The sequence below is a fragment of the Phasianus colchicus genome, chromosome 3, assembly GCF_987193195.1.
Source record: "Phasianus colchicus chromosome 3, bPhaCol1.hap1.1, whole genome shotgun sequence".
NCBI lineage: Eukaryota > Metazoa > Chordata > Aves > Galliformes > Phasianidae > Phasianus > Phasianus colchicus.
This window is the reverse complement of record NC_143438.1, coordinates 35,966,892-35,984,428: the sequence shown is the minus strand read 5'-3', so window position 1 is coordinate 35,984,428 and position 17,537 is coordinate 35,966,892. Positions and strand designations below refer to the sequence as shown.

The 17,537-nt window shown below is 36.6% G+C and overlaps 1 long non-coding RNA gene across 2 annotated transcripts in view; it reads right to left on the bottom strand.

Moving 5' to 3' along the window:
• The window catches only part of LOC149918506 (uncharacterized), a 95,577-nt gene that overhangs the window by 35,724 nt on the left and 42,316 nt on the right, over window positions 1–17,537 (bottom strand). The window contains exon 3 of one of the 2 annotated variants that reach the window (XR_016465079.1): window positions 13,038–13,122. The exons of the other annotated variant lie outside the window; for it this stretch is intronic. This is a non-coding gene — a long non-coding RNA (uncharacterized LOC149918506). Of the gene's footprint in view, window positions 1–13,037; window positions 13,123–17,537 lie in introns of those variants that run through there. 2 annotated transcript variants of the gene reach the window in all.

Below are 17,537 nucleotides of genomic sequence, written 5' to 3'. Positions count from 1 at the left end.
ACTGATGTATCTTATTTAATTGGGTGATTCCATCTAGTTTTCCAAATCTGTATTATTAGTGCTAGAATTGCAAATGTGCTAATTAATAGTATAAATCACAAACAGATGCAACAGATCCCTTCCCTGGGCACTAAGAACAATCCATAACCAGAAACCAGTTCTTGGGTAAACATTTCACATCTCTCAAACCAGCACAGGCCCCCAAACTCCATGTTGAGCAATGCCAGGACTGCAGGACATGGAGAGACGAACTGCTGTACCACAGTAGGCCTATTTGGCTGAGGGGAAATCCAGTCACAGAGGCACAGCCTTCCCTGCACTTCTCATCCTTCTCAAACGTGACTGCAACTGCAGTGCAGGTTTTTGTTTGCTACAGTGATTATAACCATACCTATAGGCAGATGCAGAGAAATAGGAAGAAATGCTCATGTTTACAGAGCAGTGTATGGAGAACAGAAACTGTAATGTCAATATGATAAATGGCAGGTCTAGGAGAAATTGAGGGTAATTTTTGTATGAAAAAGTATTCCATTTTTGAAATATGAACTTCAAATGAGCATAAACCCAGTTCTAAATGGTTCTCCTCTCCAGAAACCATATTTAATGTGATACAGAATTATGACAGATGTGACTATAGGTGACTACATCATATTTTTTCCACAAGGCTCACTTCTTCCACAAGCCCCTCCGATGCACAGCAGAATGATTGCAAATTTGGAAAAAGATGACACTCTTGATAAATAAATTCCATATGTACTGTAAATTGCCACAGGCTCACACTGTCGATCTGCTAGCTGTGTACTGGGTATCACCAACACACAGAAGTTTCCTAGCACTGCACAGAGTGGAGGAGGTTCACTCAAGCAATGGTATGAAGGATGTTTGAAGGAAGATCAAAGAGTTCTATGAGGATTTAATAGAATTATAGAATCATAGAATGGCTCAGGTTGGAAAGAATCTTAAAGATCTTCGAGCTCCAACCCCCTACAGTGGGCAGGGCTGCCCCCCACCAGCTCAGCTGCCCAGGGCCCATCCAACCTGGCCTTGAGAGCCTCCAGGGATGGGGCACCACAGCTTATCTGAGCACCTGTGCCAGCGCCTCACCGCCCGCTGAGTAAATGATTTCTTCCTAACTTTTAACCTAAATTTCCCCTCTTTTAGTTTAAAGCTACTCCCCCTTGCCCTACCTATGTGAAGGCTGGCTGGATGGGAATGCAAACAAGGTTTAAAGTGTTCCCAGAATTACATTTTCTTTAAATAGTGCAAGCTGGTGTTACCTTTCTGTACATAACTTTAAAAAAGAAGTTCCCCGTCATTGCTATCAGGTTTATAGCTTCTCCTCATTCCCTGTGCACTGATTATGGGTAACTATACGTGAGCCATACCATAATATATTTTCTACCTACGTCAGTAGCTTATAGGCTTCCTTGAACTGACACTCCTTGAAGCCTTTCTGTTTGAATGTAAATGAATTAAAAATTATGAATTGCTATTTGTTCTGCTTTCTGACTTTTCAGACTATTTTCCACGTACTTTCTAGATAGGTTTTACTCACTGAAGCAATTCAACACATAGCGAATTAGAAAGAAAACTGAGACAGGTTGGTCTTTTATGTTTTAACTTCTAAGTCACAACTGTCTTCAGCCTGCTGTGAAAAACATCAAAACCAGATTTTTATTAAACAATCTGACTTTAAAGGTAAGATTTAAAGGGTGAGATAGGTAAATGCTTGTGAACAGCTACATTCCTCTTATCTGAACAGAGGATAGCTAAATACCTAGGCAGTTTTGACAGCGCTAGCCCTTTGTATTTTGTCATAAAGCTGCTTCAGGCAGAGGACAAAGCAGATACAGATATGATAAGTAACCAGATGTCCCCAAACTGTTAATGGTGAGGTATCTGTGTACTACAGTTTCATTTCTATTTCTTGAGGTTATTAATGTATTACAGTTCTAAGAAGTTCTTAGACTAAACATTACTCAGGCTGGCATGTATTTATTAATATTCATATTTAAAAAATAAATTTATTTAGAAAGAGTTTTTCATATAAATTGTTATTAAAATAGCAGAAACATTCACAATGGCTAATCTCTCTCTTCCAATGCAGGGAGATATGCCTTCTATAAAGGGACTTCCTTCAGGAATCTCACCTTATTGTCTTTACAGACTGTTCAAATGCAGGTGTAAACTACAGCCCAGCTTAGCCCCTGCCTTTCTCCACTGGTTAGATGTGTTGCTCAAAGAAGGTCTTCACTAGACCAGATTAATCCTTTAGGAATATCCTTGTTTTATGCCTGATTAAAACTGCTGAAGCTAAGCAGTAGATTTCTAGAAATTCTCTAGAGTGCTGAAATTCAAGCTTTAGACCAACAGGGAAATAGGCCAAGCAAGAATAGTGCATTTTTTCGCCTGTTCTTTGAATTTGGTGTATCAACATAAGTAAGTTTTCAGTGAATGTTGTTGCACACCTCTGCAGTTGGCTAAAAATAATAAAAGAATGTTTGGTCCTGCCTGCAAAGGCAAACAACAAATACGGTTCTTGTCTGTTGTTAATTGGTAGTAATAGGTTGTTTGGCTTGCAAAGATTTTTGGTTTGCAAAGATTTTTGGTTTGCAAAGATTTTTGGTTTGCAAAGATAAGAAGGCCGAGGAAGAAACCAATCCAGATTCTTGAACTTTTATGCAAATGATCAATTTAGTAGATTAGATCAGTCCTCTATCTTTCATAGTCTTCTCACAAAGGAAGTAGCTGAAAACGGATTTCATAAGATGTTCTGCAGGGATCAGAAAGGCACATGCTTTAGCTGCCTAAAGAATATCTGAAGAGAAAAAAATAAGACATTACGTAGAGTTTAGAAACTTGTATGAGTTGGCAGCAAGTAAACAGATGTTTCTGGGTTACAGTTTTAAATTTAGGCATGCACATCTTTTTCTGGGTTGAATACCAAAATACAAAAAGAGAGCAAGGAGACAAGACCTAGTTATTAGAGGAGAACTGCTTACTGGACCTCCTAGTCTGAACAGAAGAATTACAGTGCAGGTAAGAGGATATTTATTTTGATTTATTTAACATCCATATGTTTTGGAGAGGCTACAGTTTTCAAGTCAAGACTTTCCATTTGATGAAAATGGACAGATAAAGTAGACAAGGCTAACCTGAGTCAAATCCTAAGCAGACTGGCATAGACAGTTCTTCCATTCCAAATTAAAATCACAAAATTTTTCACTCTGTTGCCTCTGAAGATACTGATACATTGCTCTTTTTTATTTCTGATCTAAGCAAGTAATTCAAAACTGAGAAGCCATGAATTCACACTATTGAGTTCATCCTTTTTGAGAAGAACTTGTGTTTAGAAATTATGGTAGGAATGCAGACTATGCTGCAAAAAGAGCAAATAATAACTTTCGAAGAGGAAATCTTATTAAACTTGAAAATTTAGAAGAAAATACAGGAAATGTTTCTGCTCAGTTTTATCAGTTTATTATAACTTCAGATTTTACAAGTATGAAAAACATCATTCTTCTTAAATCAGAGGACTACACAGTCAGAATGGATAGTTTACTTATTGCTTGAAAACATGTTTAGTTGGGGCTCTACCCTGAGAAATGCCAGCAGAGCCTTCATGTATCAATGTTTGCCCAGGCAAAATTTGTATTTGTTCATGTAAATGTCCAACTAGAACACATAAATATTGATTTGTTTGCATAAGGAAGATATTTTTACTGGCAAGAACTTTTGAAAGTGAAGCCTAGTGAGGCCTAGGCATCTAGTACCAGACTATTTAATGGCCTTTAAAAAAAAAACATTAGCAGGCAATTTTTTTTAGGCTTGTCAAAATATAACAAATTTGAAATATATATGTTCAAATATTCAGGTTTGACTGTTCTGAATCTTGAAGGCAGCATTTCAGAAAGAATAAATTTTCACAGAAGGAAAGAAGGACTTCATTTAAATCAGAAACCTGGGAAAATAAAGACATATATTTGGTTACTGTTACTGTAACAAACTTTTCTGACACTAGGCAAGTATCATAATCCCTCAGTCCCTTAGTACCTAGCTGGAAAAAAAGAGAACACTGATACTTCTTTTTCGTGTCTGATTTCATTAACCTTGAAGGTCATTGGAAACAGGATTGTCCCTGGTTATGTCTGGTTAGAATTTGCAGAAATAAGACACAGTTCTCAACTGGACGTTCCAGAAATTACTCAAAAAGGAGCATTCAGTTTTCACCTTTTTTACTATAAAATGTAACTAACTTCTGAAAGAAAGCTTTTTATTTTTTTAATTTTTATTTTATTTTATTTTTTAAGAAATAATCAAAATTTATTTGGTATTTTTTCAGTTAAAAGAATCTATGTTCAAAAATATTTTTATTTACTGTTTACAAAGAAAGCAACCAAAAGTGTTTCATTCAATTCAGCTGAGCAGCACTAGACATTTCTTGGTTTATTTTACTGGCACAGAAAAGATCTGTCAGTCTCTGAAAGCTCGTGAGATTTGTGTCTAACCATCAAGATAAATTACAGAATTACAGAATCACCAAGGTTGGAAAAGACTTCCAAGATCATCTAGTCCAACCATGTACCTACACCTTACTAAACCATATCCCTTAATTCAACAACTGAACGTTTCTCGAACACCTTCAGGGATGTTGACTCATCTACCTCACTGGGCAGCCCATTCCAGTGCCTGACCACTCTTTCAAAGAAAAATATTTACGAGAAAATTATAGCTGCTGAAATCAAAGGAAGTCCAACAGTATTCCTCTTGAAGCTGATGGTATCATTTCAAAGGAACTAGGCCTTGTTGAATTTCAGGATGTATCTGGGCTAACAATAACCTAGACTCACCTACATGGTGACTTACAAAATTTTGCATAGCTGCAAAATTCAGACACAAAGCTTGGGAACAATGTTTGGGAACAATGCTTTCAGTGCACTGTAGGAACATGTCTTTCACTACACTTGTGGCCACCATCTTGTAACTAGATGAATCACCACCAACTAGAGAGGACTGAAGACCCACAGTCTACCCATATATGTCGTTTCCTTAGGAACAAGAAACAATAGTAACTGAGCAGCTCACACTGCTTGCTATGCTGGATCCACTGTATTGGATACAAAACATAATCTATTTTGACCAGTGAATAATTCTTATGTATCCTTTGTTGTTTGAAAACTTCTCTTCAAGTAGTGACACCAATATGTTCATTGTTGAAAAACCATTGGATTAATATATTCTCTACAGCTCTTCTCTTTTATGGTCTTTTTAATTACTGTTATTGTCAAAGAAATATCTATATTTTCTGAAAAGAATAGGAATGCAGTTTGCTTTTTTTTGCTATATATACTCAAAAAACAAATCCCTGTTCCTATACGTTGACAATCAATCTCCATTGCTATTTCACTGCAGTCAGAGCATTTGTGAAACTATAGTTCCACTTGCCACTCTTAATGCTCCTCTAACTTCTTCTGTTCTTCTTCCAAAAGTAGTCAGTGAAGAACTGAATTAATTCATTTTTCCAAGTCAGACAAAGTTTTTGAAGCAATCACATAATTTGGCTCTTGGAAAAATTGTATGATTCTTTTCCTTCCTTTTCTTTTTTTCCCTGCATCACCCAGAAGGGCTGAGCACAGGTACTTGGAACATTAAAGTGAATGCTAGAAGCCGTAGTGTGGCACAGATCAAAACAGAACATCTGTACGTTAATGCTCATCTCTCACTTCTGAGAGGAACTTCTGAAAGGAACACATTCTGCATCCTGTGGAAAAAGCTGTGCAGTTCCCTGCCAGAGGCTGTAGTTATAAAGACCTCTGAGTTCTACGTGTGTCTGGAACATGAGGAGGTTATACACATAATTTATTTCTTATTTTTTAGTTCTTTTTCTTAAAGTCATCTCATATCACACTACCCAACCCTTGCTATTGCTTGCAGCTAAGTTCAAACCTGCCTTGAGCAGAGGTACAGAGACTGAAAGGATATATTGGTTTAACAGTACCTACAGTGCCTTTGTACCGTGAGGATCTCTGCACAAGCTATTAGGAGCAGCTCCCTGTCCCATTTTCGCTACAGAGCAAAAATATACAGTCAGAGTGAACAGGATTTGTCCTGAAAAGTCATCTTCTGATCTTAACTGTTCTGATGGTCTCATTTTTGCCAGTGAGAAAGTGATTTCAGTTCTACTCTGAACCCTGAAATTATAAATATGGCTTTCTTATTCTCCTCTCCCATTTATCTAATGGGTGATTTTATAGGACTTCACAAATCATGAGAATTGGTGGGCAATTAAATGTCTATTAATCTGTAGAAAAATACCCCCACAAGTGTACTAATGCTACGTGTATAAAAATATACCACTAGGAAAAATAAAGATTAAATATTATATTTAAATATAATTGTATATATACTGCAAATATAACAGTATATACATAATAAGTTCAATGTATTTCTAAGAACTTATCTCTTCTCAACAAAAAAATACATGCAAGTGCAAATTTCTTGTCATATAATATCAAAACATAGCAAGAAATACTTATTTTAAAAAATAGCTGTTAAAATTTATAGACATATATATTGCTTGTGACTGCATTAAAGCAGATAGCATGTAAAGAGAGAGCATTTTACGTGGACCATACTGAGTCCTTTGTGTCACTTACAAACTTGCTGGCTTCTGTTGCTTTCAGTAATTTAATGCTAAGTAGAAATGATCCATGTTTCACTGTCCTCAACAGGTAGATGTCCTCTAGTCTGCAGAGAACATGCTGGGCAATTTTTCATCTCCTACTCCAGGCTACATGAGTCTTTTTTTTTTTTTTTCAGAATCTCCTCCCTCAAATCAATCCGTTTGCACATGTCACAAAAACATTGTGATTTTAACAGTTGATAAACCAATTTTCTGTAATTCAGAAATCTGGTGGTTTGCTTGAGTCAGACAAGTTTCTGGAATTGGTCCAAACCCGCTGGATAACTTTTAATTTTTAAGAAGTAATTCATAAAAAATTAATGTTAAAATATCTTTTTTTTTCAATTTATTTGAGATAATACTATCAAAAAAATCGCATTCAGGCACTGGCTATTGTTACATATGCAATGACCAGAGATATTACAAAGGAGGCTCCATGTGAAAATATACAGTATATTCCCTAGATGCCAACCATTCACAAAATAATCTGATTTATTAAGAACTTCTGACCTCTGTATTGAGTAAGTGAACTTCATGGCACAGATCAAGAGGAAATTAAATAATAAATAAATAAGAGTTACAGAAATACTGGAGTTACTTGGATACTGGAAATATTCAAGGCAGAAAACTCCATTCACTTAGATTGTACAATCTTTTTGAGCCTGTTTCTCACATCTATTCATGACAAGTGTGCTGTAGGAATTGCTTTCCAAAATTATAAATTCAGCGTGAAATCCAAAGAGCAGATTTTGTTTGCAGGTACTTGTCATACCTACATTCATATTAGAAGCACAACTCTCAGATTTTTCCTTAGCTGGATGTAATCATCGTCATTTTCTTTCACTAACATTTGATCTTAGCCTATGTATAGGAAAAAAATATGTCATTATATTGTGCATATCAAGCACATATGAAGAATAATAAACCGGGCTGGAACTATAAAAGTAAAGGTATTTGCACTGCTCTAACAACTTGCCCAACTAGATCCAGTTGTACTGTTCCCATTGCTGGTATTTTACACCAGAACTTCTCAAGCTCAGTTCTCTGTCACGTTTCTTTACTGTGGTCTGGAACACATTTAAAGACCATCAGAGCCTACCAAGAGATGTTCTATTAGCCTTTATTCTAACACCACCGAACTGCTCAGGAATCACTACATTGACAGTTCTTCATCTTCACTGATTCCCTGAAATCTTTACCATGGCTGTCCATGTATACATCAGCTTTCTCATCAAAAACATTACATCCTAACACCAGGTATTCCTCAGTTGTACTGGTTGTGCTCATCACACCTCCACACACACAAAAAAAGGCCTTAGACTAAGCTACAGACAGTGCAACATTGCAACAACTTCTGTGTTTGTTTTTTCTCGCCACTTCAGAGACAGTTGTCAACTATAGTTTATATCATGTTTTCCATCTACTTCATGGTAAATTGACTACTAGCACATATTAGCACAAACTAAATGTCAGTAAAGGCCATCTACAACATAGAAAGAATTTTGCAATTATCATGGCACTTTTTCAATTCCTGTTGTAAAAATTAGCAAGAATCTTCCTACCTTAGTATCATTTCATGTCGAATTAGGTAAAGATTTCATGTACTTGTTATACTATGCAAAAACAACACTGAATACTTTACTTGAGAATCCAATTTTTTTCTCTTTGGCCACATTACTGTCTTGACCTATAGTAGCACTTACAGTCTCCTAAAATCATAAATTCTTTTTATATTCCCACTTTTTCCGAAGTTGTTGGCAAGATGAAAATATCTGAGTCACAACAAACCAATTTTTTTCTGTAATTCCTCCATATTCTCATACTAATTCAAGATGTATGTGTAGCCATTAAGCATATATAAAGCTACAAATGTTAGATGGCATGTTACAAGAAAAGAAATTCCTGCAGTAGTCTTTTACTCTTCTCACCATAATAAATAGGGATTCAACTCCCACTTCCCCTTCACCTTTTTTTTTTCTCTTTTCAAAATTTCTCACAATGAATAAATAAATAAATGTTTACCTCTGTAATTTAACTTATAAGTCCCTTCACTTTAATAACTCATCAGAAACTTTGTTGTTCCCTCTTGCTCTGACCACTTCCTTAAACTCTTAAAAAAACAACAATGCTTCCACAAGTGGTTTAGAAGGCGAGAAAATGGCTCGGAATCACTGCCCTTATCCACTTCACCACTGAGATACTGATATATGACTGCATGTCTTATACCAGAGCTACAATATCAATGATCAATCAATGGTATTCTAAAGCCAGCTCCTGCTGATTTAACATCATGACATGATTCTTATTTGTTTTTTGGATTGTCTGTTTTAGCCATGTCTATTTCTTATTTTCACTTCCTTAAATCTGCAGTTTTCTGTCACTGTAGTATCATTCTGTATCACAAGTAGCTTACCTAAATCTGAATGTAAGCCTTTTGTCTTAAGAAAATTTGTGATTGGTCTGGTAGATAAGGGCTCCATCTCTGAATGGTAGCACAAACACAAGTGGTCCTTAGATCTGCAAAACAGTGCGATTCCACCGGTCACAGATACAGTTCCTTCTCATTTCCTACTTTACTATTTCAGCATCAAGACAATTTTATTGTCAACATCGGAGGCTGCTACATCTTCCTTGAGTTCTTCTAGAGTTGATTTACCGTTGCTTCAGTGAGAGCACATACACTGATACCACATTTGCTTACAACTGGCTTCAAAAACAGTGACTACATGGATAAATTTTCTTTCTCAAAGGTTCCATTTCTTATCCATTCTCCAGAGATTAGGATGTTCTTTTGAAATAATTATTTCACCCTATTTGGATGGGATTTGACCTTTGATGAGATCCAGATATTCCACGTTCTCAGCTCTAAGTCCATTTTCCACACCTGAGTAATTTATCTGTATTGTTGTTTGTCTGTGTTAATTATTTGGCCTTCTATCAAAAGGAGAGGAATATTCAGCCTTTGCCCACTCACTAGGCTAGAAGGCCAGATCCTGACTCTGGCACATCCTCCCTAGCCTGCCCATTTCAGAAGGTTCTGCTTGCAGCAGAACATTTGGCACAACTCCCAGTGCCATGGGAATACGCAAGAGCTGCCACCATGACTGGAGAGTAATTTAGAGTAACAAATAGATTTAAGGGAGACCAAAGCAGCTCACAAACAAGTGGCAGACAGAGGCAGAGCTATATTTATCAAGCAACACATTCTGTCCACTCGTTGCTCATTCATCTCTAATGACTCTGTTTGTGAGCATAATTGTATTTTTCTGCAGGGATGTTTGAGAGTACATTTTTGTGACTATCATGGAGCAACATGCTAATTCCCCCCAAATAAAGCTTTTTCTTTGTTTGTTTATTTGTTTGAATAATTAAATTTCGGCCAAAAGATTTGGCTTCTCTGAAGAGGGCACAGAAGATTCTTTCTAAAATTCATGAAAAATTTTACAAACTAAACTTTTTCTGAGTCACAACATGCATAGAATCATTATTACCGTAATGAGCTGCTTTAATTTTAGACAATAAAATGAACTTTAAAGCAGATCTGAGATATCTGTAAAGGATAATTTCCTGCAGCAGAAAATAAACAGGACACTTGACACTTTGAAAAGAAGAACCATATTTTTTTATCATCTTTATTTATAACCTCTAAATTGCTCTTAAGCCAGATATTGTACAAAAAACAAGGATAATGCTTTACTAGATGTGCTGCAACACATTTTTAAAAGGATGATCTAAATAATCTAGTAAGAATAGATCAGAGAGCCTGACAAGCATTTAAATGTCCACTTAAGAAGAGTAAAAGAGAATCATAGGAGTTGGAAGGGACCTTGGTAGTTAATCTTGTCCAACCTCCCTTTCTAAAGAAGGCTCCCTGGTTTGCACAGGAAAGCACCCAGGTGGGTTTGGATACATGAGAATGAAAACTGAAGCTTTAGCTGGCCAACAAAGAGTCTTAAGGAGCAAATGAGAAGTGTCCCACTAAGCTTTGGTAGTAGAAAAAGCTATCTTCTACACTCGCGCCAATTCCACAAATAAAAATAAAAGAATCATACATTACTCATAAATAACTCACAAATAAATAGAATTATTTTTAGGCAGTTCTATGGCCACACAATCAGAATTTGATGCACCATCAACACTTTGCACATACTGCTTCAGACTATAGACAAACAAATCCTGTGGCCCTCCAGTTTTTGTGGAAGCTATGGTTGTTCATATCCTCTGCAGTGTATCCTTCTATTATACCCCAGTACAATCATTTTATACAAGGGAATAAAACTAAAAATAAATAAATTAATCATATATGTGTACAATAAATTGACAACTTTTACTCTTCACCTAAAGAATTAGATTATCCTAAAATATTGACATGTTTGGTCATGCAAAGCAACAGACATGGAATTCTTTGTGAAAACTTGTGTTTGTTTTGAAATCTGTGGTTTTTGTGAATCTCTTCCAGACTTTGACTGATCTCGTTGTAGAACATATAGAATAATGTTTTTCCTTCGCAGGCCTCAGGTGCCCTTGGATGGATTTGCTGTTCACCAATCACAAAACTATCTACTCAAAATGGGAATTTACTGAAAGCCAGCCAAACACTAAAAACTCACCCCTAGTTCACAACAATCAGTTTGTAGGACATGCAGTACAGTAAAATGTGTACATTTAGAGCTTGCTTATTCATATTTATTTGAAACCATAAGAAAACACACGTATCAGATATTAATGTTTTGACTTGGATGTGAACTCATGCTGCAATGATGAAAGAGGAACATTACCCCCAAGGCACTGTCTACACCATCCTCAAAGTAAATGGCAGCAGTCCAACGGCCATAAGCGGGGCCAAGATGTGTCAAGAATATTTCCCAGCTACACGATGACCTTTAAGTTTTCTTCTGTATACTCATTACAATGCAACTGACAAAAGAAAGGGGACATTGATGCAGTTCTATGGTCATACAATGAGAATCTGATGCACCATTAACACTTTGCACATATTGCTAGGGAGTACAGATGAAAGATCCTGTGGCCCTACAGTTACTGTGGAAGCGATGGACAACAACACAAAGTGGTAGGAAAAGAATTTAAGAGTTCTACTGCATTTAATACATGGCAAGAAACTATTGATTCATGAAAGGCTGACAAGATTAAATAATTAAGTAGCAATATCATTAAAACAGCTAGTGTAGCAGAAAGTGAAACACTGGAGTAAAGCTAAAAGCTTGTGAAAAAAGGAGAAAAGGTGGAACATGAAAAGCTTGGAAAATTATATGCTGACAAGTCTCTTCTCAAACCCAAAAAGAATAGTAAAAAATTACTCCTTGTAAATTTAAAGCACTTTAGTTGAGAAAACACATGTTGAGCTAAACCACACTAATATGCTATGGGGCTTTCAGGAAGTGAAATTGTACCTTTACCTACTTAGATTTTGCTGAAATAAGTTCCTTTTCTCACACAAAAGAAGGGCAGAGCAGGAAGCTGCAAAACCCAGCAAGTGTAGTAATAAACACTGTCCCTTCTAAACGCTGCCCTTTAAAACAGCGCCTAGAAAGCATCAAAAATGGAAACATATTTCATAAACACAATTGGAGGCAGCTGCCAAATGGTATCTGCAATAATACAGTAATGTGCCAAAATTATGCTACTGGCTGATCAGCTTCCCCTGTAATTTGGACACTGAGTCAGATGTTTTACATGATGTTGCAGATGCTGAGTTTACGGTTGTTTGCGCACCCCTTCACTTGCCCATTACTCAGGCCTGCAGATACAATAACCAATACCAAGCACAAGAAAAAATCCTTAGAGACCAGTGGAAGAGTAACAAACAAGACATGCCAATGGAAAACCCAAACTAACCTCAAGAAAGATTTGTAGGTGCTAAAATTCAGTTTCTCCGCAAGACTTTGTTTCTTTATCATAAAGTTGTTTTTTTTTTCATGGGATAACCCCACAAACTCTGTTACAACAGTATCTGGTTTTAACACAATCCACCTGGAAATCTGAATTAAGAAAAGCAGAACTGAATAGGAAATAAAGAAGGAGAAAAAAAAAAAAAAAAGGAAAAGCCACTTTTTCCAAAATACCTCCAGAAAGACAAGAAGAGGTGAAAATTCTATGGATAACAAAAGCCAGCAGGCAGTGAAAATCAGCATGAGAAATGATTGAAGAAGATGCCAGCAGACAACTTTAGAATGAGTAAGGAAAGATTTCTTAAATAGCAAAGGAAAAAAGAAAGCAATGGGTGAAAACTTTCAAGAACTGCTAAACAAATCCATATTAAAATATATGTATATATTCTCAGCAAGAGGTATGTAAAACATGACATTGCAAAGTAGTATAAGAGTCAGTAAAAGAGATAATAGCTAATAACCATGCAGCTGAAGGAAGCTCTGATAGGACTGAGGCACAGATGGCATGTCAGAAGATGCAGTGTTGGGACACTGAAAAAAAACACAAAAATCCCCCATGAGTACACATTCCTTGAAAGAAAATGCCTTACAGAAATTCTGATATTGAATAGTCTGTATTTCTAATAAGTGCTAAGACTTGCCAGAGTTAACTACTTGTTGCCTTTTACCTTATCCACAAAAATACTTCAGCAGAGTTTTGAACAAAATTTTGAAAGGGGAGCCAGATGATGGAATATAAAACAGATCTGAGCCAAAGCATACCTCCATAAAATGGCACTGTTAGAGAAGTTATGGGCTTTACAGTTTGGGACAACTAGAAGTGACAAACGACAGGGATGTAAGAGAGTTGTCTTTGTGCTTCAGTAATGTAATGGCAGCACAGACAATTTCAAGTCCTTTTTCTGTAGGCTGGGACTTTCACCTGGTGTGCCAATGAAACTGTGATATTTTTATCTTGCCATAGACCTACTCAGGAAAAATAAGCTCTCTTAACTTCTGCATTTCCTTTGCAGTGTATAATGTAATGATGCATCACTAGAAAAATTGCCATATTGGATTTGCATTATGGTGTATTTTTGTAGGCTGAAATCAAGCTCTTGAGAATGGTCAGGAGTGGGATCAATGTTGTTATGAAAAAAGAAGATTCAGCCTTGGCTCAATATATATAACTTCTTTTCAGAAGCGAGGGTCCAACATCAAGATTTCCTGAGGGGTGGGGATTTGTCACAAACAGACTATTATTTTAGATTTTTTTTCCTATATTCTCTATTTTATTTATGAGATCTGGCAATCTTGCCTTTATGTACTTGTGCAGTGGCTATTCAGTTTACATTTAACTGAAACGCTGTATAGTAATGAAGCACTGTGTGTATTAACTAAGTGGGCCAGAGCACAGTGTTTAGGCACACACTTGGTTTTACTCATCCATGAGTGACCCCATTAAAGTCAGCTAGTGTCCTTGTTCAGTAAAAGTTATATGTCCTGAGTACTCTGGTGAACTGGAGTTATAAAGAGGGCTGGACCAAGGTGGCACACGAAGTAAGCAGAATCCAGATGCTCTGTGTATGTCAGGTGTTCAAAAGAAAGCTGAAAGTAAAACTACTCTATTTTTTTCATGAAAAATCATTTCAGCTCTCTCTTCTATTTGCTTGCTCTAACACATTAGATCTTTGAATTGTAAATTGTTCGATGTTCTTTCTCAAAAGAAAACTTCTTACGAATTTCTATTCACACTAAAGTTTATGGGAACAATGTTTTGCATGCATATTGGCAAAACTTAGTGGAATTTTACATATATCTTGCAGACATTGATGGTGATTCACAGTGAGCACATCTTTGCGCATAGGGGTAAAATGGTTGCAAAGAATTTCATGATAAGACTAAAAGAAAATGGCAGTGTTAGTTGTCATTGTTAAAAAGTACAAATGAAGTAGGAAAAAGAGCTAGGTAGCATATATAATGCAGTATAAATTCCTGCACATTAAGCTTTACCAAAGTGTCTGTGCGGTGCAATAAAACAGCAAAAATCTGCATTAAGATAGTAATAAATTTGCAAAGTAAAATGTTCAGAAGTTAAGAAATGTTGAAAATAAATTTTTTATGTAACTTTAACCAAGTTCCATTATTCTTTTAAATAACACCGAATATCTAATTAATTAATTTTGTACTATTTTTTCTAGGCAATTTCTACCTCAGTTCGGAAGTCAGCCAGCAGGTGTTCAGTCAGTCAACAAGGAACTCAAAGGCACTTAAGGATTGAATTTCCCATTCCTGATCTAGTGGAAGGTGTCACTGTCCATAAAAAGGAATTGAATCTAGATGATCTTTAAGGTCCCTTCCTACTCTATCCATTTCATGCTTATATGATTCTATAAGCTTACTAATGGTACTTATCACTGTAACTTCTGAGAATGTTTACAAGTATCAACTAATTTATCTATGTAGCATTGCTTGAAGAGAGGGCTGACTATGCCCAGTTTACATTATCCCCAATTTACATCACTTGGAATCCTCCCATGCTTACAAAAAATAGAATTCAATTACTGAACAAGGTTCAGCTCTCTTAGAGGATCCTTTATTTCTCAGCTTTCCATAGTTGTCTGTCTCATTTCTCACTCAGAGAGCAGGCTCCTTGGGTGTGCAAGCCTTCTCCACTAGGAAAAGCACAGTCAATCATTGTAAAAAGCATAGGGAGACGCCAAAGAATAGGCTCGCAATATGATTAGAGACTCTCTTAATTCACAAGGAGGGTAAAAAGCTTTTAAAAAAAAAAAAATTAATAGAGTAGATGGGCTCAGAATTCTGCTGTTGTGGAGTTTTGAGAATTGGAACAATACAATAACTTTAACTACTTTTTTAGAACATGCTTATGTCATTAAATTAGATATTACTGCCCTCTAGAAGAAAGGAGACTGCTGGAATAGAATTATAGAATCATAGAATCATCAAGGTTGAAAAAGACCTCCAAAATCATCTAGTCCAACCATACATCTACCACCAATATTTCTGCACTAAACTGTGCTCCTTAGTACAACATCTAAATGTTTCTTGAATACTTCCACGGGCAACGACTCAACCACCTTCATGGGCAGCCCATTCCAGCTCCTGACCACTCTTTCTGAGAAGAAGATTTTCCTAATATCCTGAATCTCCACTGGGACAACTTGAGGCCATTCCCCCTAGTCCTATCACTAGTTACATGGGAGAAGATACTTTATTTTTCTGATATATCCTATCAGAAAAGTTTCTCTTTGAGCCTGCAATGTAGCCTAACCGTATTTTAAAATATTTAAGAGGCACTCTTGGATTGAACAAAAATCATACCACTTTGTATATCAAAAACATACGCTGGAATGTTAAACCAGGATTCCACAAACATCTTTTTTTCTCCTTTTTTAAAATTTGTGACTTATTTACCTATCTTGACCGAGGGAAGCAATAACTGGACATTCAAACTGGGGGAAAAGAAGTACACAAAGTACACAGAAGCTTCTTAATTTAGATTAGTTGACTATTCTTCTGAGGATTATAAATAAAGAGTATGTGTTCATAACAGATGAACAGTTATGCACCCGTGGTAGCTGTGGAACAGAGCTCTGGGGCCAGATGTTTCCTGAAGCCATTCTCTGTGACTGTAACACTAAATCCAGAAGAAAACACTGCTGGAATTTCTCCATGTGAATAGAGCTACAGAAACCACCCTGCAACGGTGGGTAAAAAGTCTGACATAGGTACACCATTGAGCCTGAACAGATCAGAATCTAACAACTAGAGAGGGAAATGATTTACTTGGATACTAAAGCTACTACTTCAAATCCAGGTCTAAGGACAGATTCCAGCACTTTCGTGCCTGTTAATCTTGTATATACTAGTAGCAGCTGCTAACCAGAGTGACCTGTACTTCTCGAAAGTGGCCTTGTTTTACCCTGAAGTAGGGCTATTTTTTTATGAGTTGATTCATTTTCTCTTCAGATTTGCTCCATTTTAGCAGACTAATTTTGGTGTGAACTCTTCTGTGTGTTAAACCAGTTCTTGGAATTTTCTGAGTTAAACTTTTCAGCCTTCTGGATATATTTGTTAGACAGTGGGCCCCATCAGTTAATTAACATAAAGAGCAGGGCTCAGACTAGAATTTAAGAGTAAGCATCTTGATTTTATTTCCCTCGTTGTACGTCAACATTGAGGCTTTCTGACTCACTCCTGAGCACCTTCTACTTAAGATCTACTTGAGGTCTGTAGTTCATAATTTCTTCATTACCATCTTCTCCCTTCCTCAAACTGTATAACTGCTCTCCTCAAATCCATTTTTTATGATCACTTTTCACACTTTCTGGCTAGACTGAGCTCTAGAAGAAAGAGACAAGAAAATCAGTCTGTCTTTAAGAGCCTGAGAGCTCACAAGGACAATTCAGACTGCTGGATGGCAAAGGGTTTGCTTCAGCTAAGTCCTGTCCATAGGGGTTGCTAGGAGTACAGAAAGAAAGGAACCCTAGAGTGAGAACATGCTTCTGTGTTTCACATATTATGTTTTCTGCTTTCTGATCACATAGAATTGTGTACGGTTCAGGCTGCCAAGGTATCAGGGGGAGAAGAGTGTCATGGAGATGCCTGATAAGCAGGAAACTCACACTATCTTGAGGAAATAAGGTTATGCATGTGGGGTGATGTTAAAGAAGCATCTTTTAGCTAGTGAGCTGAAATAATCTAATAGAGTGAACTTTAAGAGACAACATGCAGGTCCTAGATGTCATTCTCACATGACCACTCCCAACAGTAGAACTGCATTCTCATGAACTGAATTTGAATGTTTGTTACCCAGCAGATGTCTGCATAGTTAGAATTTCCTCATGGGTAAAGAACTATGTGATTCTGAGTACCAGATGAGTTGATCCAGGGTATGTTATTATTCTGATCTAGCTTGGTGGTCTCTAGAAAAAGACAATTCA